General features: G+C 36.1%; 1 long non-coding RNA gene across 1 annotated transcript in view; it reads right to left on the minus strand.

The window, feature by feature from the left end:
* LOC309805469 overlaps nucleotides 1-11,133 on the minus strand; it is a 393,805-nt gene extending 382,672 nt beyond the window's left edge. Inside the window, exon 1 of the long non-coding RNA XR_014294247.1 lies at nucleotides 11,060-11,133. This is a non-coding gene — a long non-coding RNA (uncharacterized lncRNA). The remainder of the gene's footprint in view (nucleotides 1-11,059) is intronic.
* Between the last annotated feature and the right edge of the window lie 11,111 nt (nucleotides 11,134-22,244).

Below are 22,244 nucleotides of genomic sequence, written 5' to 3' on the forward strand. Positions count from 1 at the left end.
TGTCTTTAGGAATGAGTTGATCAAAAACCCTTATTCATGGAATGTAAAAAGACTTCACCTGAGATTGTAATTATAAAATAATTATTTTTTATTCAGAAAATATGTATTGCTTGTGGACGAATTAAAAGTCATTGTGCTAATACAAAGTAAATTAGAGTCCCTGCCTTCATGTTGTTTTCAAGCTAGCAGCGTTGGTTAAACATGTATAAAATTAATTTTAATGCAACTAGGATGTAATCCTGTCATAAGAGAGAGACCTTCTCCATTGAATTTTAGAATAGGAGTGGTCACTTTCAGTATGATTGTATAGAAAGGACAAAAAGGGTTGACTCTGTAGAGCAGGAAACATGTTAAGATCTTCACAGATGGTTACAATTTTTAATGCTGAAATGAGAAGCAAGAGGCATGGAGAGAGTAAGACACAGAAGTAGAAAGCCACATAGACTGTTCAGCGATATATTGAAACCAAACACATAATGGCTTGAACAAACGTTGGAATTCATAACGCCAGACTAAACTAAAACGTTACAAGAAAAGTTTTCCTCTTTGATGAGCACGGTAGAGATAGTGATATGGAAGCCTGAGAGTAGCTTTTGGTATGTTGGAAATATTTTACTTTTTGATCTGTAGGGTACATTACAAAAGTACGTTCACACTGCGATAATTCTTAAGTTATACAGTTATGATTTATACACTTTATGTAAATACATTAAACTTGTACTGAGTGTGTTAAAAATAAAATAAATAATATAAAATTTGACTCTGTGTGTGCAGCCTTGATTTTCTTATGAAAGCATGTTAATTAGTCCAGTAACTATGATAACGTCTTAACTATGTCTTCATTTAATAATTTCTCTTGTCTTTGAATAATTCAAAACACTTTGTAATCTGTGAACAGGGAGTTGAAAACCTCAGAAAGGGTGTATCCCAAGCATTTGAAACAAGGGTAGGAAATATCACTTGCAGAAACTGAATAAAAATCCACATAGCGGGCTGCCCTGGTGGCGCAGTGGTTGAGAGTCCGCCTGCCGATGCAGGGGACACGGGTTTGTGCCCCAGTCCGGGAAGAGCCTACATGCCGTGGAGCGGCTAGGCCCGTGAGCCATGGCCGCTGAGCCTATGCGTCTGGAGCCTGTGCTCCGCAACAGGAGAGGCCACAACAGTGAGAGGCCCGCGTACCGCAAAAAAAAAAAAAAAAAAAAAAAAAAAAATCCACATAGCAAGGGTTAGATTACTCATTATGGAAGCTATTTACAACAAATAAATAATTTATATCTAAGTTATCTATAAGACTTCAGTGGTTCTTAAATATATACTGGCATTTTAAAATATGTAAAATGGAAGAAATATTTAGAAAATTGTAATATTTCAGGTGTGATGAGTTATTACAGTCATTTTTTTTAATGGCTAAGTAAAACAAAAGATATTAAGTAGAAATTTCCAGTCAATAAAAAGCGTGATTTGATTTTAATAATTGTAATATTCATTAGCTAGACAGAAATTAACTCCCTATATTGGAAAAGAAAATATCAAATACATGTGCCTTATGACATTGTCTCTTTGTTCTTCCATTAACTTCCTTTACTCATCAAAAAATCTACAAATGCTGGAGAGGGTGTGGAGAAAAGGGAACCCTCTTCCACTGTTGGCAGGAATGTAAATTGATACAGCCACTATGGAGAACAGTATGGAGGTTCCTTAAAAAACTGAAAATAGAACTACCATATGACCCAGCAATCCCACTACTGGGCATATACATTGAGAAAACCATAATTCAAAAAGAGTCATGTACCAAAATGTTCATTGCAGCTCTATTTACAAAAGTCAGGACATGGAAGCAACCTAAGTGTCCATCAACAGATAAATGGATAAAGAAGATGTGGCACATATATACAATGGAATATTACTCAGCCATAAAGAGGAACGAAACTGAGTTATTTGTAGTGAGGTGGATGGACCTAGAGCCTGTCATACAGAGTGAAGTAAGTCAGAAAGAGAAAAACAAATACTGTATGCTAACACATATATATGGAATCTAAAAAAAGAAAAGAAAAAAAATGGTCAGAAGAACCTAGGGGCAAGACAGGAATAAAGATGCAGACCTACTAGAGAATGAACTTGAGGATACAGGGAGGGAGAAGGGTAAGCTGGGACAAAGTGAGAGAGTGGCATGGACATATATACGCTACCAAATGTAAAACAGATAGCTAGTGGGAAGCAGCTGCATAGCACAGGGAGATCAGCTCAGTGCTTTGTGACCACCTAGAGGGGTGGGGTAGCAAGGGTGGGAGGGAGAGAGATGCAAGAGGGAAGAGATATGGGGACATATGTACATGTATAACTGATTCACTTTGTTATAAAGCAGAAACGAACAAACCATTGTAAAGCAATTATACTCTAATAAAGATGTTAAAAAAAAACTGTTTTGTTACTTCATTCTTGAATGGTCCTACCTATATAGAGTGATGTCCTTTGTTAATAATTAATTTGTTCCAAATATCAGTAACCTGCCAAATATAAAATTAAGCAGCTATCATACTGGATCATTAATTAGTATTCTCTGAGCTAGTATTGACATGATTAGAGTAGGCTATGGATAAAATTAGGTATTTTAAGCACCTCCAAAAACACCTGGGACATTGCAGGTGCTCATTAAATGTTTGTTATTACACTAGAAACTAGAACTGACCACTACCCAATACAAACTTACTGTTGATTAGTATCTTGTTAGTGTGTCATAGGAGGGGGCTTCTTAGTGTCTTTGAAATACACTGAATAAATCTGCCATGCAAAGCAAAAGCTAATGCTTGTTAAAAATTATCATACTCTGGCTTCTTTCATTCAGCATAATTATTTTGAGAATCATCTGTGTTGTTGCATGTATCAATGGTTAATTCTTTTTTAGTGTTGAGCAATATTTCCCTAGGAATACTCTAGAAAAGAACAATTTTGAGCTTTCTCCTGTTAGGAGAAGAAAATTTTCATGAATCACTGGAACTTCCATCTTTTTTAACAGTTAAATGTACCTTCTTGACCAAAATAGGCTGATATTACATACAACAACACAGATGGCTCTCAAAATAATTACGCTGAGTGAAATAAATCAGATTTTAAAAAGTAATACTGTATGATGATGTCTTTTATATAAAACTCTAGAAAATGAAAACTATAGGTAAAAAAAAGCTGAGGTCAGGCACTGTAAGGGGAGGAGGGAAGGATTACAGAAGGGCATGAGAAGACTTTCTGGGGTAATGGATATGTTTACTACTTTATGGTGATGATTAATGGGTGTGTACATGTGTCAGCTGTACATTTTAAATATGGAGTTTACTGTTTACTGTATGTAAATTATACCTCAATAAAACTGTTTTTAAAAGATAAATAATAATAACAACAATCATTATTTTTCCCTCCATATGCTACAAATATTTATTGAGTGGGTTTCCTGTGCTGGGTTTGAGCAGCTCAGTAGAGATTAGGTCAAATATAATTCTTGCCCCATGGAGTTTAGTTTAGAAAGGGAAACAGACATCCTTTAAATGTAAGTGTAATATGCATTACAAAGTATATTGTGAAACTGCACGATAAAGAATTGAACCTAGTCTGGGGTTTAATCTGAGTATTCCAAGACTTAAAAGATGAGAATCATATGGCCAGGCCAACAGTAGAAGAATGATCTTTTCTAGGCAAAGAGAATACAATATGCAAACCTTACAAGGTAGTAAGAAGTTTTTCATATAGCATAAAAGGTCCATGTAACTCAAGGAGCCACCAGAGAAGACTGAGAAGGTATAGCAGGGAAAAAAGAGTGGGTTATCGATTAGTAAAGCTCCTAAGTATATGTACTATCGGATAAATACTAAAAATTATTCATCACTTATCTGAAATTCAAATGTAACTGAGAATCCTTTATTTTTTATTTGCTAAATCTGGCAACCTGTGTTATCAGGGATGTCAAAAGTAGAAAATATTTCAAGGAAAACACAACAATTACAAATCCTGTTTATGGAGCATTGTGCCAAGTGCTTTAAATTTATTTCCCTGTCTCTGCCAATTCCAGTGGTCACAGCTGGATCTACTGATGGCCTGATTTGAATTTCCTGGTAACCTCAATTTGTTGTAGGCACTAGAATAGACATGGAAAGTTTTAATATTTTTCTTTCTCAAAAGCCCATCCAGGGCTTCCCTGGTGGCGCAGTGGTTGAGAGTCCGCCTGCCGATGCAGGGGACACGGGTTCATGCCCTGGTCCGTGAAGATCCCACATGCCGCGGAGCGGCTGGGCCCGTGAGCCATGGCCGCTGAGCCTGTGCGTCTGGAGCCTGTGCTCCGCAACGGGAGAGGCCACAACAGTGAGAGGCTCGCGTACCGCAAAAAAAAAAAAAAAAAAAAAAAATCCATATTAACCTAGCATTTTTGTATGATCCCTACTTTGCTGACAGCAGAATTATTCGAGAACCATAATGTCTTTCTAGGACTAAGCCCCTGCCCTAAAGTTTTGTCTAATTAGATTTATGCAAGTGCTAGTTCTTCCCTGAGTAACAGGGTCTCATTCTTCACATTCTCTTAACCCCCAGAATTCTAAATCACAATTGGCTATCACCATCTTAATCCTAATCATTATAATATTTAACATTTGCTGAGTTCTTACTATATGTCAGACGCTCTGCTGAGAGCCCTATATGAATTATCTCATTGCATTTCACAACAGATCTATAATGTTAATTTCATCAATTAGTCTTCATACACATGAAGAAACTGACACCTGCAGTTAAGCCACTTGCCAGGATAAGAGAATTGAGGCTCTCAGAAGTTGCTTGTCCAAGTTCAAAGTGAAATCCCTTGACCAAGACCACTCAGCTATGGATTCAAGATTCAATTTACATGACTGTCAACTAAGCCCAGTCTCTTTTTTCTTTTCAATTTTTTTATTCTTTTAAGCCCAGTCTCTTACTAAATAACCCTATATTCTCCCCCATCAACTAAAACATTTCCTTGTCATTTTCAAAGCCTGACTTTGGCCTGTTGTCTTGGCCATTTGCCCAAATGTCCCTCTAAGAAACAAGGACTTGGATCTTTTGACAGAGTGGTCTTTGTGTCAGAGTCCCCCTTTTCATCAACCCGTTTTAGCATGTCTTGTATGCAAAGCAACTCTCATTACCTCAAATGTACCAACTCTACTGTACCTCTAAAAAATCCACATAACATTTGGGTTTAGGATTCTCCTTTATATCTCAAACTATGTGTGGAATTAAGGGAAATGAGATAAATTGTGTATCTGGATTACATTGTGAATATATAGAAACACTGGTTTGTTTCATTTAAGTTGTGAATGTAATACAGAAGCTTTTTAAAAAAAATCTCTTTAAACATGTCTATTAACTCTCAGTATAGGCCCTGCTTCATTAAGCCTCCTTATTTTGACTACATTAGTACCTCCATTTCTGTTCCAGTTAGTTTATCAGACTGATAAAGTACAAAAAAAAATTGCTGATGAAACCATTTAAAATGGCAGATGAAATAACCTGGAAGATTTAAGGGAGATTATGTAGGCTCTAGGCAATCATTTGAGGGAGTTAAATCTCCAGTGGCTTTAGAAAGATGAAAAAATTGCTTAACATTCTGGAATATAAGTTGAAGGACATAAGAATGTTTAGAAAATAACCAAAAAAGATAATGCTAAAAATAAAATACCTATTGTCGGACAGCATGGTGACTGAAATTTTTTCCCAGCAAGTAATTTTTTAAAAGTTTACTACACATTATTTTGGGACAGAAATGACATTCCAATATAGGATATACATTTGTTCTGAGGTAACATAAGTTCTAGATAGAAAAAAAAATACTAGAAAGCTGATAAATGGGAGTATTTTCCTGTTATAATTAAAAAAACGGTAAGTCAAATATAATGAAAAACTCTCAACTTGGTTCATTACAACTAAAGCTACCTGTGGAGTGCTGTTGAAATTAATCTGAGGGGCCCCAGATTAACATCATCTGATGTTTTAGATTCAGGCCAAGTAAAGCTTCCCCCATTAAACTGTATATTATTCAGGATGCTTTCATTGCAACAATAGACATCCAACTCAAGCTTACTTTATATAAAGCTTACTTGATGTAGCTCCTGTAACAGAAAGGCATGTATCTTGGGATATGACTGTGCCCAGGGGTTCAAACAATGTCTTTATGTGCTGGTAGTTTGCTCTTCATCTTTAAGATCTGTATTTCTCCCTATTGGATTTACTATGTTTGGCCTTCTCCATGCCACCCTTTATAGTTTCTACCTCCCATCCCATCTGAAAGAGAGATACTCTCTTCCCAAGAGTTTGGGCAAAGGTTCTAGAATTAAGGTTGCTTACCCTGATTGGGTAAATAAGTCAATCCCTGCAGCAGGCACTTTGGTGAAGGAGATATAACTAGCAGATTGTTAAGCATGCTTAGATCCAGAAGTGGACTGAGTTCTTACTCAAACCAGTGGGGCTAAAGGGAAGGCTGAATGCCTTGGAAACTGGATTAAGACACTATCGCTGGGCGAAGCAGGAAGGGGTACTGGAGAGACCAAAGCCACAAATGTTCCCTTTACCTTTGTTCCATTTTCTCTCTCTAAATAATAAAAAAAATTGTTAAAACTTTCTTTTTTCCTCTGTATTTACACTTCACTGTAGCTCACACAGCTAAGAGTAGTTCCTTGAATGGATTACAGTGTTTTAATTCTCTGAGTCTTTGTACATGCCAGTTCTTACTTCGTGGAATTCCTATCTCTCCCTTATTCACTCTTTCTCACTCTTATTGCATGACCAACTCCATTAATTCTCCATTTAAATGTCAGTTCCTCAAGGAAGTCCTGGAGTAAAGGTTCTGAGACTTTGATGTACCCGTTGTCCCATTAGATTAAAACCAAACGAAAGCCTTTGCCTCATCGCACATGAGAAAGCATTTGCATCACTGGAGACCAGAAGCCCAGATCTCATGAATGTGCTATGTTGCAGCATAACCAATATTGAATGAGAATAGAAATGTACTGAAAATGGAGATGGGCAGAGAGGAATACAATCTGACAAGAGTGAGTTATTATGGCCAGAGGGCAAAAAACAGAAAAGTTTGTTGGAGAGTGAAAAGTTTGAAAGGCAGTAATTCCACGTTGGGTCTTTGTGTATTTTACAGTGTTCTACGGCTGCAATGAGCCAAGTATAAGCTGACATTTGAAAATTCAAAAAACCCAACAGCAATAAAACCATGAAACCAGAAATTACTGTATAACTTAAAAACAACAACAAAATAAAATTCAAACATTCTGATGACTACTTCTAAAAGACCTTCTATTCTCTTTTAAGAAAAAAATTTGAAAGACAGAGAAAGAAATCAAAAAAGGAAAAAAAAAAAAAAAGATATTTCAGGCTCTTTCCCTAGGAGTTTCCAAACCATCACTTTTGGTCGTGTTCTGAAATTTTTTATACCTTTTTAAATTGAGGAATAATTGACATATAACATTATGTTTGAGGTATAGTACAGAATGATTTGATATTTGTATATGTTACAAAATGATCACAGTAAGTCTAGTTAACATCTGTCAACATGCATTGTTACAAAAAAATTTAGTCTTCATTTTTTTTGTAACTATGCATGGTGTTCTGAAATTTTTATACTAGCATAATGTTCAGTGAAGGTAATGCTTTAACAATTGTTTTTTAGTTTTTTGTTTGTTCTGGGGTTTTTTGGGGGGTATTTTTAAGAGCAAAATTCTTTGAGTAAAATAAAGGGAATCTTGCTTTTGCTAACTGGTATGCTCTTCTCTCTGTCTTTGCTAACTTCTAGTCCACTTAAGATGTCATCTCAAATATCATTTTCTCCAGGAGAGGTTTTCCCTGAGCAATTTATCAGGATTTTGGTCTATCTGCAATGCTGTCATTAAATTTTCCTCACTTATCACATATTTTTACTTGGAGATTATTTGTTTTATGTCTGTCTCCCCTCACAGGCTGTGAGTTCATGACTGGCAGTGTTCATGCCTGTCTTGTTCCCCCATAGTATATTCAGAGTGTAGCCTAGTTCCATAAAAGTCACTCAATAAATATCTGTGGAATGGATAAATGCAACGCATCCTCAAGACTCAGCATAAGTATTTGGAACTCCAGGTAGCTATCCTTGATGACATCTGCCTGTAGATGTCCTTGCTCTTATTTCCAGAGCAGTCTGCATATATACCACTATCATAGCGTATATAACATTGTACTATGTACTATGTAACATATGTACTATGAATCCATCATTATTATTCTCTCTCACCTTCTAGAGGGTACTTAACACAGTTCCTGGAATACAAAGAATACTAGATTGAATGTTGCTGAAAGAATGAATGTATAAATGAACAACATAATGAATATGCCGTACATCCACCAGACTCCCAGGCACCACACTCAGCATTACAGCCTGGCTGAGGATCCAAGGAACGGCTATGTTGAACACCTCTGAAATGCACTCTTCACTTGAAAAGGCTATTACCCAGACAGAAAACATGCAATTATAATAGCCTCATCCTTTAAAAATAGTTTTAAAGGTAATCTTTTAGTGTCCTCACTCCCTTATATGGTAAGAAAGTATTTTTAGCCACTTGATTCTGAAGTTTTTCAATGTAACAATATTATTAACTACACTTTTCATTATGTGAATGAAGACAAATAGTTGACGCGTATGATTCAGCTGCTTTTCACCTACATTAAGTGAGAGTAATTCATAACACCTGAGTGGCATGACCCCGCCTGAAAAGAAATGTTAATGGAATATCCAAATCAAGACCTCCAGATCCCTTTCAAATGAAAGGGATGAGGCTATCTATTCAAGACTACCACTCCCTTTTTATTTGGGATTTAGAGGAGATTCCTATGCCTTTGAATAAAAGAACTTTCATGACTAATAAAATGCACTTTTATTAGCATCTAAGATATTACACATGGATTGTGTGTGCACATAATTGGGTAATATGTCAACCTCACATATGGACATATGGCTTACATAAACAATATATACACAAATAGCAAATACGTATATAATACCCTATCTATTAATTTAACAGATATGTACTGAACCCCTATTATGTACCAAGCATTATTCTAGGCCCTAGGAGTGCAGTGGTGAATGTAGCATAGAGAGTTCTTATCCTTGTGGAGCTAACAGTCTATGAACAGAAGATAAACAGATTTTTTAAATTGATGTTTTATAAGGGATTGAATAAGACAATATGGTAACTAAGGAGGGGAGCCACTTTAGATATTTCATTTGTATACATATGAGTAATATACAAAATTTACTGAATATCTCAGTAAAACTTTAGCATATTTTTTAAAAAACTAGAGTTTAATAACTTAATTTTTAAGGAGTCTAAAAATAATTGAGGGTAGTTCCATGGTTAGGTATTTCAGAAGTCAAATATATTAACTCTGGTAGACTTAAAAAAAATCAGATGATTGCAAATATTCAGATATTTCCAAAACTGTAGAATACTAAAGATGAGGCTGATATTAATGTGTTTTTAGAAAGTCATTCCCAAGTATGGCTCTGATAAGAATTATCTGAGGTGCTTTTGTAAAATATAGATTCTGGTTGCCCATGTTAAGATCTACATAATCACATTTTTGTGGATGGGACCTGTCACTATAAGTGTTTAAATGCTCCCAAGGTGATTATGATAACTGGCCAGGTTTAAGATCTGTTCATCTAAGATGTTCAGTGTATGCATATCCAGAAAATAATCAAAACAGTGCTTTCCAGATTCAGGGAAATAAACCTGCCCGTTTGGTAAAAATGCAACCTACAGTTCCCAGCCCAGATATTCTGACTCACTAGGCTTAGAGAGCTGTTTGTCCAGCTTTTATAAAACTCCCTAGAGAATTCTGATATGCAAATAAGTTTTTGGAAATCATTGTTTTGAATAAAATATATTAGACAGGAAAAACTGCCTACAGGTACAAGCATGGTAATTCTTTGCACAAACCTGGGGAAGCCTACCAGCAAAATTTCAAATATCTTCTTCCTATGAAGAAATGCTACACAGACTATGTCAACAACTAATGTGGCTTCATAAGAAAATGCTGTTTTGGAAGAAAAAGGAATAGATGTGTATGATATCTGAGAGAAAAGTATATTTGGCTGGTTTTCTTTAGTATCTACTGGTTATTGCATTTAGATGAAAACAAAGGTTTTTATTTACACATGAAAGAGGAGATTTAAGGACTTTTCTGACATTGTTCCTTATGATAATTACTGGGCATGAAGACCACAGTCATAAATATGTCATTCATACAGACATGAAACTTAGTCTGCTTTGAGTTACGTTTTTCATGTTTGCTTCCCTATTACTTAGATAAAATATTTCTGCTCTACACCCCTTTTCTAGCTTCACCTAGCTTAATTTTCTAATGAATTTTTGTTCCTCTCAATTAATCACTCACACCTATTGGAACAAGACATTCCCATCCTGAGCTGAGAATTATGGGAGAAGGAAAGGGTTTGAAGAGGCATCAATGTTGGACCAGGTGTAAGAAATAATGAAGGGAAAAGGTGTAGATGGTCAGAGAGATGGGGCTTCCTCACAGCACTCAAATGGGAGCTGTCTGGGTGGGAATGTGTATCACAGTGGCTTACGGTGAATATAAGAGATTTGTCATACCTTGGGTATCAGGCTTTGGAATAGGCAGGTGAGTGAAAGAGGCTCTATGAAAAGGAAGAGAAGAAATAGAGAGAGTGTACTACAGCCTATATTCACTGAAAAGTAAATACATTATAAACCTACAGTAGTTTAAACTGTATAGCACTGAATAAGAATTGACCTACAACTTAATGAAAAGAATTAGAACTTCTAGAAAAAGAAGCAACAACATGTGAAAATAAAGGAGTCATTTCAATTCAACTTAATATAGATTGTTATAAGAATCAGAAATTGAGTAAAACAGCAAAATTCAATATGCTGCTATTGTTAAAAGTAATATCAAACATAATAAAAATGTGTGTGGGTCCTTATCCCATTCTTTCATCTTGGTTTTGATACTATACATCTTGACTCACCAAATAGTTCACATCTTTGATGGCAGCCCCCTGCAATTACTGTTTATTCTTCAGGCTTCCTTCTTTCTTAAAAGCTCCATTCTGGGAAGCCAAGTCTCTAGTCTGAGAAGTGCTTTGGTTTCCTAGATATAGAACCAAAGAAAAGAAAAAGAGATAGGAATTAATGTACCCTTTCCCATTACACAGTCACTTTCAGAAAAAAAAATGTTTGCATTGACCTCAGGTTGACAATTATTAATATAAAATGTCTCACATTGTAGGTACATCCTACATTTGGTTTAAAAAAAGTTTTAAAAATTATTAAGAACATGAAATAAATTACAAAAAAGCCATTCCATAGATATTACCTAATAATATATAGTATGCTGGTTGATTTCTCTCAACCACACCATCTTTAGGCTTGCATTTACACTGGGCACCAATAGAACTTGATGTTGTTTAACTTAAAATAGTAGAAATTCCTTCACATATTCAAGAATGCTGAGAATCATTTCATTTCTCAGACATAATTTTGCAAAATGGCAAGAGCATGATGTTTCTAAGGAAGTTGCCTTTGACTCTGAAGCAATCACTATTTCTAGTTTTGTACGGAAATGAAGCCAAAAATATAATTTTATTATAGGCCTCTGACAAATAAATAGCAAAAAATAACCCACTGCAAAAAAATGAACCAAAAAATCCTGTTTGCTTATGTTCCTACAGCATCATATCGGTGTGTAAAGCCTGACACATTTAGATATAATGTTTTCATCTGAGCACTTATTCCAGGCACCTATAAACATGTGTAAACAGATTAAAGGACAACAATTATCCTAAGTTGCCTATTTTTTTGGCAGATGCAAATATAACAAGACTTTCTTATAATTTATGTTACTACTTGATTTTAAAAATACACACTTTATGATTTGTTGCAGGACACTGCTGTGAATAATCAACAGTTAATTAAAAACATTATACAACCAGAACATTTTTTTAAAAAGGTAATTATTAAATGAATCTATAACTGATTTTTCCCAAGTGGCTTAATGACAAAGGAGAACATATTAATTAAATAAATAGTTATTTTGAAAAGCATCCTTTATGTGGCCTCGTTTCTCCAGTTCTAACAAAGATGTTTCTAGTGATGGTACTCTTCACAAATGAACATTGAACACATCATTCAAATATAATTTCAAACTATTTTCCTGTTCTATTTAATCCTCTAATTTTTCCAACTATAAAGGCCGAATATACTATCTACATAGTCTTTCTCTCTGATAGACCCAACAAGTAAAGCAATCTTTCTGAAAACTTTCTTACACATGAAAAGGACCAAGCCTTCCATTAATTAAAAAAAATTTTTTTTCAACTTCTATGTGGAAAACCTTGACAATTTTCAAAAAAATATTCTCTGTTTGACTTTTTTTCTCCCTCCTCCAAAGCTCCTAAAAGTCTAAGAATGGAAATCTACTGCATTAACTTGTATACATATCAGCTGTTACTATCTATATTGGGGCATATTCTTTCATCTCTTTTATCAGGTTTCAAATGGATTAAAAGTTAATTTAAAAAGTATTAAAAAGAAAGACAGTGAAAAAAAAAAGAAAGACAGTGGCACAAGGTCAAATAAGTTTTTAAAGATACAAAGTTTCATATTTTTTATATTGGAACAGATGCCCAATTCAAGAAAAATTTCCTAGTGACTAAAGAATGCAGGGAAAAATTTATCTATCTATAACCTGACTATAGTGTGGAAAAATTAAATAAACCTTTTGTAGATCCACTTTATTGAGTAGGTTAAGAAGTATTTGTGATTACAGTCTTCAAGGTCCCCTAGTATTATACACGAGCTTGATCTATTTTTTAAAGTGCCCTTCACAACATTCTTTACTTATAGACTAGGACCTGCTCTACTCTTGCTTGTGTTTTTCTTTCTGCCAATTTTGCCTTTCTCCTCATCTCCACATTCTAAAATACTCCATATCCAGTGATACCATCTCAAAACCTTTCCTCTCTCAGGTCACCTTCCCCAGCTGCCTGACTGGGTATTATATTTTCTTGCTGATACTTAGAGCTTAATCTACATGTATTATGATTATGCATATGTTTGTTCTATGTATTCATCAACAGTTTAAGATTTTGAAACCACAGATATATCTGAGTCATCCTTAGCTCCCATAGTACAATTATATGCACAAAATAAACATGTTGCCTTGAATGAATTTGAATTTGGCTCCTTAATCTGTGGAAAGAGCATGAAGTTTTGGTTAAATGTATTCTGACCCCCAACAACTAGAGCCAATCCTCGTATGTGTGTACCTGTAGTCATAAAGTAAGTTCCAACTTGAAAAAAAATATGTTCTCAGTTATTATTATAATTCAATCCAATGCTGAAGTGTTTCAAACTACTGTCAAAATCTCACTACAGGGTTTCAGTTGAGTGACTAAGAAGAAAAGACAGAGGAAAGAAAACAAAACATATCTAAAGTTCATGAAAATGTTTTGAGGACATCTTGAAAGTTATAATGTACTATAGAAAGAGTCTATGAAAATATAAGTAATGACTATATATTTTTCTCTCCTTTTCTGAGAGAAAAATAACAATGAGGATAAATATTTCTTTAGTACTTGCTCTATAACAAACATGTACTAAGCACATTAGATTTATAACTGAATTTGTTATATAGTGGTCCTAGATTACTAGATAGCACTAATTTGTAATAATCCTATGCATTATTGTGAGCATGCCCATTTTATAGATGAGAAATGAGTGTGAAAGAAAAACTGCATACTCACTGAATACACTTCTCCACAATTCCCAATGTTCCTGTAGGAAACAGGGGAATGTAACTAGTTCTGGACCATGGACTATGTTTGGAATTGATTGGTGCTAATCCAAATATTTAGAATGGGTGTGAGTTTGCTTAGCTCTTTCTTCCCCTGGAAGCTATCTGTTGAGATGGTGATGTCACAAGATTGAATCATGCTGGGTTGCTGAGTTATATGTGGCATTAAGCTACCCTGGAGCCACTGATCTGCAGCAGATTAAATGAGCAAGAAATAAATCTTTGTTGTGTTCAACCACTAAATTTGGGGGCATTACTTGTTACCACAACATAACGAAGCCAACCCTAATTAATACTCTGAGACTCCAAAATGTATTGTAAGTTGTAATTTTGGGAAAAAAGTTGAGTAATTTTGAGTTAAGTTCAGAGCTTATAATCTTGCACAGTATGCTTCTTGCAGAAAGCAGTTCCAAGTGGTTTCTCCTGAATAGTATTGCTCATGTTATGTGTGCAACATCAACAAAAATATCCCTGGCTTTCTTTGGTGGGAACAGTGACTAGTGCCCAAGCCAAAGTCACTCTGTGAAGACCTGGATATGAGGAAAGTTGATGCTCTCTGAGATGGCACATTACCCTATTAAGATTGGCACTCCAGGAAGTATAAATTCCAGGTGCCCAGAAAGAAGCAGGTTACTGGAGCTCAGACTGAATTCTTTGAATAATGCTGAGCTCAGCTTCCACCTCTCCATGAGACCATCTATGCTACATGGGAAGTGTGAGATCCAGAAGAAATGTTAAGGTAAAAGACTGTTTCCCCTGCTACTTTATTTTCTCTGTGTCCTTATTATAAATCCACAGCAACAAAGACAATCTGGGGTTGACTCATTCTGGAAACCATAAAGAGTCTAAGTAGGGCTTCCCTGGTGGAACAGTGGTTGAGAGTCCGCCTGCCGATGCAGGGGACACGGGTTCGTGCCCCAGTCCGGGAAGATCCCACATGCCGTGGAGCGGCTGGGCCCATGAGCCATGGCCGCTGAGCCTGCGCGTCCGGAGCCTGTGCTCCGCAACAGGAGAGGCCCCAACAGTGAGAGGCCCGCATACGGCAAAAAAAAAAAAAAAAAAAAGAGTCTAAGTAATGAAGATACTATTCCTTTTCTAAACAGCATGTTTTCAAAGTCTGGAATGATACTCACATGTTCATTAGCCTAGTTGTCCTACAAATTATTGCCTAAGCACAGTGCACTTTTAAAGTGGTGTTTCACAATTACATTTCCAAACACAGATATCAATTTACAGTCAGTTAGAAAAAGATATCTCAGAATAAATGATAATCCAGGGATTGAGAAATGTTACGAATTGTGCTGCTTTTCTAACTCGCAAGTTTGCTTGTGTGTGTGTCTGTATCTGTGTGCCTGTGTGTGTCTCTATCAGAAACTAAAAGGAATGCTGCTGTCTCTTTTCACAAGAAAGCCCAGTTTATCTTTAAAAAGACAGCTTTGCAACTAAAATGACCTAGAAGGACATGCACTTCTTGGCATACTAATTGCTTTTGCCTTGAGGTGGGAGAAATACCTTGTAGCTGGCTTTACATTTCCTAAGCTACATATGTAGACACCCCCAATCCAGGAGGGAAATTTCACTTAATTTCCTTTGTGACTTTCAGAAATGATGACACACTGGACCTACAGGTACCACTATGCTTTCAGCATGTAGCTTTGCAAATGTGATAATTCTTTTTATAGATAAGTGACTGCTCACTTGAAAAATACTGGGAGAAGGGAGGAAAATTCAAGGTTTATGGGCCATGGCAAGCTAGAAAAGTGATTTAAAATTTTCTTTAACTTTTAATTAATAGTACTTGGTTTCTTCAAATATTCAGATAGAAATTATAGATGTCAAGTCCTTATTAAAATGATGAGTTTACTGGCATTGGAATATAAGTTATACACAATGGGAAAACAATTAAAAACCCAAAAGCTTATATTTTATTTGTTTATAAAAAGATAAGCAGGGCTTCTCTGGTGGCGCAGTGGTTGAGAGTCCGCCTGCCGATACAAAAGACACAGGTTCGTGCCCCGGTCTGGGAAGATCCCACATGCCGCGAAGTGGCTAGGCCCGTGAGGCATGGCCGCTGAGCCTGTGCGTCCGGAGCCTGTGCTCGTCAATGGGAGACGCCACAACAGTGAGAGGCCCGTGTACCACAAAAAAAAAAAAAAAAGGTAGGCACCAGAGGGCAGAGAGTGGAAGCAAGAAGAACTACAATCCTGCAGCCGGTGGAACAAAAAACACACGCACAGAAAGACAGACAAGATGAAAAGGCAGAGGGCTATGTACCAGATGAAGGAACAACATAAAACCCCAGAAAAACAACTAAATGAAGTGGAGATAGGCAACCTTCCAGAAAAAGAATTCAGAATAATGATAGTGAAGATGATCTAGGACCTAGGAAAAAGAAAGAAGGCAAAGATCAAGAAGATACAAGAAATGTTTAACAAAGACTTAGAAGAATTAAAGAACAAACAAACAGAGATGAACAATACAATAACTGAAATGAAAACTACACTAGCAGGAATCAATAGCAAAATAACTGAGGCAGAAGAATGGATAAGTGACCTGGAAGACAGAATGGTGGAATTCACCACTGCAGAACAGAATAAAGAAAAAAGAATGAAAAGAAATGAAGACAGCCTAAGAGAACTCTGGGACAACATTAAACGCAACAACATTCGCATTATACAGGGTCCCAGAAGTAGAACAGAGAGAAAAAGGACCTGACAAAATATTTGAAGAGATTATAGTCGAAAACTTCCCTAACATGGGAAAGGAAATAGCCACCCAACTCCAAGAAGCGCAGAGAATCCCATACAGGATAAACCCAAGGAGAAACATACTGAGACACATAGTAATCAAACTGGCAAAACTTAAAGACAAAGAAAAATTATTGAAAGCAGCAAGAGAAAAATGACAAATAACATACAAGGGAACTCCCATAAGGTTAACAGCTGATTTCTCAGCAGAAACTCTACAAGCCAGAAGGGAGTGGCATGATATACTTAAAGTGATGAAAGGGAAGAGCCTACAACCAAGATTACTCTACCTGGCAAGGATCTCATTCAGACTCGATGGAGAAATCAAAAGCTTTACAGACAAGCAAAAGCTAGGAGAATTCAGCATCACCAAACCAGCTCTACAACAAATGCTAAAGGAACTTCTCTAAGTGGGAAACACAAGAGAAGAAAAGGACCTACAAAAAAAGCCCAAAATAATGAAGAAAATGGTCATAGGAACATACATATCAATAATTACATTAACCGTGAATAGATTAAATGCTCCAACCAAAAGACACAGGATTGCTGAATGGATACAAAAACAAGACCCATCTATATTTTGTATACAAGAGACCCACTTCAGACCTAGAGACACATACAGACTGAAAGTGAGAGGATGGAAAAAGATATTCCATGCAAATGGAAATCAAAAGAAAGCTGGAGTAGCAATACACATATCAGATAAAATAAACTTTAAAATAAATAATGTTACAAGAGACAAGGAAGGACACTACATAATGATCAAGGGATCAATCCAAGAAAAACATATAATAATTATAAATATACATGCACCCAGCATAGGAGCACCTCAATACATAAGGCTACTGCTAACAGCTATAAAGGGGGAAATCAACAGTAACACAATAACAATGGGGAACTTTAACATCTCACTTACACCAATGGACAGATCCTCCAAAATGAAAATAAATAAGGAAACAGAAGCTTTAAATGACACAATAGACCAGATAGATTTAATTCATATTTATAGGACATTCCATCCAAAAACAGCAGATTACACTTTCTTCTCAAGTACACATGGAACATTCTCCAGGATAGATCATATCTTGGGTCACAAATCAAGCCACGGTAAAGTTAAGAAAATTGATATCATATGAAGCATATTTTCTGACCATAATGCTATGAGTTTAGAAATCAAAACAAATCAAAAACAAAACAAATCAAAACAAAACCCAAAGTTAGCAGAAGGAAAGAAATCATAACGATCAGAGCAGAAATAAATGAAATACAAACAAAGAAAACAATAGCAAAGATCAATAAAGTAAAAGCTGGTTCTTTGAGAAGATAGATAATATTGATAAACCATTAGCCACACTCATCAAGAAGAAGAGGGAGAAGACTCAAATCAATAAAATTAAAAATGAAAAGGGAGAAGTTACAACAGACACCACAGAAATACAAAGCATCCTAAGAGACTACTACAAGCAACTCTATGCCAATAAAATGGACAAGCTGGAAGAAATGGACAAATTCTTAGAAAGGTATAACCTTCCAATACTGAACCAGGAAGAAATAGAAAATAGGAACACACCAATCAAAAGTAATGAAATTGAAACTGTGATTAAAAATCTTCCAACAAACGAAAATCCAGGACCAGATGGCTTCACAGGTGAATTCTATCAAACATTTAGAGAAGAGTTAACACCCATCCTTCTGAAACTCTTCCAAAAAATTGCGGAGGAAGAAACACTCCCAAACTCATTCTACGAGGCCACCATCACCCTGATACCAAAACCAGATAAGGATACTACAAAAAAAGAAAATTACACACCAATATCACTGGTGAATATAGACACAAAAATCCTCAACAAAATACTAGCAATAGAATCCAACAACACATTAAAACGATCATACACCATGATCAACTGGGATTTAGCCCAGGGATGCAAGGATTCTTCAATATACACAAATCAATCAATGTGATAAACCATATTAACAAATTGAAGAATAAAAACCATATGATCATCTCAATAGATGCAGAAAAAGCTTTTGACAGAATTCAACACCCATTGATGATAAAGACTCTCCAGAAAGTGGGCATTGAGCAAACCTACCTCAACATAATAAAGGCCATATACAACAAACCCACAGCAAACATCATTCTCAATGGTGAAAAACTGAAAGCATTTCCTCTAAGATCAGGAAAAAGACAAGGATATCCACTCTCACCACTATTATTCAACATAGCTTTGATTCAACATAGCTTTGGAAGTCCTAGCCATGGCAATCAGAGAAGAAAAAGAAATAAAAGGAATACAAATTGGAAAAGAAGACATAAAACTGTCACTGTTTGCAAATGACATGATACTATACATAGAGAATTCTAAAGATCCCACCAGAAAACTACTAGAGCTAATCAATGAATTTGGTAAAGCTGCAGGATACAAAATTAATGCACAGAAATCTCTTGCATTCCTACACACTAATGATGAAAAATCTGAAAGAGAAATTAAGGAAACACTCCTATTTTCCACTACAACAAAAAGAATAAAACACCTAGGAATATACCTACCTAGGGAGACAAAAGACCTGTATGCAGAAAACTATAAGACACTGATGAAAGAAATTAAAGATGATACCAACAGATGGAGAGATATACCATGTTCTTGGATTGGAAGAATCAATATTGTGAAAATGACTATACTACCCAAAGCAATCTACAAATTCAATGCAATCCCTATCAAATTACCAATGGCGTTTTTTACAGAACTAAAACAAAAAATTTTAAAATTTGTATGGAGACACAAAAGACCCCGAATAGCCAAAGCAGTCTTGAGGGAAAAAAACGAAGCTGGAGGAATCAGGCTCCCTGACTTCAGACTATACTACAAAGCTACAGTAATCAAGACAACATGGTACTGGCACAAAAACAGAAACATAGATCAGTGGAACAGGATAGAAAGCCCAGAGATAAACCCATGCACCTATGGTCAACTAATCTATGACAAAGGAGGCAAAGATATACAATGGAGAAAAGATAGTCTCTTCAATAGGTGGTGTTGGGAAAACTGGACAGCTACATGTAAAAGAATGAAATTAGAATACTCCCTAACACCGTACACAAAAATAAACTCAAAATGGATTAGAGACCTAAATGTAAGACTGGACACTATAAAACTCTTAGAGGAAAACATAGGAAGAACACTCTTTGACATAAATCACAGCAGGATCTCTTCTGATCCACCTCTCAGAGTAATGGAAATAAAAACAAAAATAAACAAATGGGACCTAATGAAACTTCAAAGCTTTTGAACAGCAAAGGAAACTGTAAACAAGACGAAAAGACAACCCTCAGAATGGGAGAAAATATTTGCAAATGAATCCACAGACAATGGATTAATCTCCAAAATATATAAACAGCTCATGCAGCTCAATATTTAAAAAACAAACTCAATCCAAAAATGGGCAGAAGACCTAAATAGACATTTCTCCAAGGAAGTCATACAGATGGCCAAGAAACACATGAAAAGCTGCTCAACATCACTAATTATTAGAGAAATGCAAATCAAAACTACAATGAGGTATCACCTCACACCAGTTAGAATGGGCATCATCAGAAAATCTATAAACAACAAACGCTGGATAGGGTGTGGAGAAAAGGGAACCCTCTTGCACTGTTGGTGGGCATGTAAATTGATACAGTCATATGGAGAACAGAATGGAGGTTCCTTAAAAAGCTAAAAATTGAATTACCATATGATCTAGCAATCCCACTACTGGGCATATACCCAGAGAAAACCATAAATCAAAAAGACACATGCACCGCAATGTTCATTGCAGCACTATTTACAATAGCCAGGTCATGGAAGCAACCTAAATGCCCATTGACAGACGAATGGATAAAGAATGTGTGGTACATATATGGAATGGAATATTTCTCAGCCATATAAAGGAACGAAATTGGGTCATCTGTAGAGACGTGGATGGATCTAGAGACTGTCATACAGAGTGAAGTAAGCCAGGAAGAGAAAAACAAATATCGTGTATTAGCGCATATATGTGGAACCTAGAAAAATGGTACAGATGAACCGGTTTGCAGGGCAGAAATTGAGACACAGATGTAGAGAACAAACATACAGACACGAAGGGGGAAAGTGGTGGGGGTGGGGTTGTGATGAATTGGGTGATTGGGATGGACGATTGGTATACACTGATGTGTATAAAATTGATGACTAATAAAAACCTGCTGTATAAAAAAAAAAGTAAGCATCAGCTTTAGGAGATTTTAAAATTTCCCCTGTATAGGACATTATAATCAAGAATATAGCTGATACCACCATCTTCAAGTAACTAATTTTCCAATTTTGCCTGCTCAGAATCCATTCCCACTGCTACTGGTAATAGAATGTATTTTATTTGAGAATCATCTCCCCTGCCTTCAGTTCATGTAACTTAATTTATCTGACAGTACCTCTTGTTCAAGGAGATAGTATGTGACCAAGGCTTATAAATCAGAGCATAAATGATCCCCTAGTATAAATGGTTAGTTCAGGTATAGAAACAATGCAACTCAGACTAATGAAGTTCAATTCCAAGACATTTGTTGCCATAAAGAAGAGAGACTCTAAATTAGACCTAGAGCTTGGAGAGTGATTTGCCTGAGTGTGAAGCCAACACAAAAAAGCTAAAAGACAGAGAGAGAAATGGCTCTTGATATCACATGAGCCCCTCGATCCAGCTACTACTCTACTACCTGGAGTTTTTCAGTGACTAGAGGCAATAAAGCCTCTTATTTTGCTAATTGAGTTTGGTTTCAGTTTTAGTCACTTTTATTTGTGTTCCAATTCATGCAATTAAGAAAATGTGGCAAGTAAAACTATACTTGATGACCATGCTTTTTTGGCAGGATCTGAAATTCACATACTACATGTCAATCAACATCTGGAAAAGGCCCATTGCTATTGATAAGACTGATTTCCTTTTGGCTTGCCGTAAATGGTCCATCTCTTGTTTCTCTTTCATTCATTCATTGAGGAAATATTTGAAGTCCACTATGTACTAGGTTCTTACAATATCATGGGTAATACAAGTCTGTGAACAACACCATAAAGTCCTGACCCTCACACAGTTTTATGTCTAGTGAGGGAGGCAGACCATGCTTCATGATAAATAAGACTAGACAGCAAAGGGTGGTGTAGGTGTATAGGAGCACATAGGAGAGCACATAGCTCAAATTCAGGGGCTCAGCAAAGGTTCCAAGATGAGGTACCACATAAAACCAAAGGATGTGTACAAGTTGTCACCAACTGTATGCATGAGACAATCTTACTGAAAGAGAAAACATGAAAGGAGCAGCAGGTTTGAGGGGCTGGGGGAGCAGGGAAGTAAAATTTTAGAGAAAGATATCCGAGAGTAAATTACTAGGGATTTGGCTCTAGAGTCCTAGAGATGAAGATTTGTGAATCATCCGCATAATCTTGGAGTTTGAGGCCATGAGAGTAAAGGAGTTTCCTAGAAAGTGTAGAGACTGGAGAAAAGCAGGCTTCATGCAGACTCCAGGGAAAGACTAACATGGTTCAAGGGCCCTGAAAAGGAAACAAAGAATTATCCACAGCAGGAGATAGAAGAACGGCA

This window comes from Mesoplodon mirus (genome assembly GCF_964341445.2).
Source record: "Mesoplodon mirus genome assembly, chromosome: 5".
NCBI lineage: Eukaryota > Metazoa > Chordata > Mammalia > Artiodactyla > Ziphiidae > Mesoplodon > Mesoplodon mirus.